Source organism: Lupinus angustifolius, chromosome LG11 (assembly GCF_001865875.1).
Source record: "Lupinus angustifolius cultivar Tanjil chromosome LG11, LupAngTanjil_v1.0, whole genome shotgun sequence".
NCBI classification, from domain to species: Eukaryota; Viridiplantae; Streptophyta; class Magnoliopsida; order Fabales; family Fabaceae; genus Lupinus; species Lupinus angustifolius.
In genome coordinates, this window is record NC_032019.1 from 25,545,509 (window position 1) to 25,546,190 (window position 682).

Consider the following 682-nt stretch of genomic DNA (forward strand, 5'->3'; position numbering starts at 1 on the left):
TGTCTAAGTAGCAAGCAGATGCCATAGGTGTGGAAGCTTCCTTACATTTGTCCATTTCAAATTTCTTAAGTAGCTCTTTGCAGTATTTCGCCTGATGAATGAATATCCCACTTTCTAGCTGCTTTATTTGAAGTCCCATAAAGAATGTGAGTTCTCCCATCATAGACATTTTGAACTCTCCCTGCATCATCTCAGAAAACTCTTCACAGAGAATATCATTAGTAGATCCAAATATTATGTCATCCACATAGATTTGTACAAGTAATACATGATTTTCTGATTTACGAATAAAAAGCGTTGTGTCAACCAAGCCTCTTTCGAACCCTTTTTCTAAAAGAAAGGTACTTAATCCCTTTTTCCAAAAGAAAGATACTTTGTCTATCATACCAAGCTCTAGGAGCTTGCTTAAGACCATAGAGTGCCTTTTTAAGTTTATAAATGTGGTTCGGATATTTAAAATTTTCAAAACCAGGTGGTTGGTCAACATAAACTTCTTCTTGAATGTAACCATTCAAGAAGGCACTTTTTATGTCCAAATGAAATAATTTGAAATTCATAATAGATGCAAAGGAAAGCAGCATCCTGATGGCCTCTAATCTGGCTACAGGAGCATAGATTTCGTCATAGTCGATACCTTCCTCCTGGTTGTAGCCTTTGGCCACCAAGCGTGCCTTATTTCAAA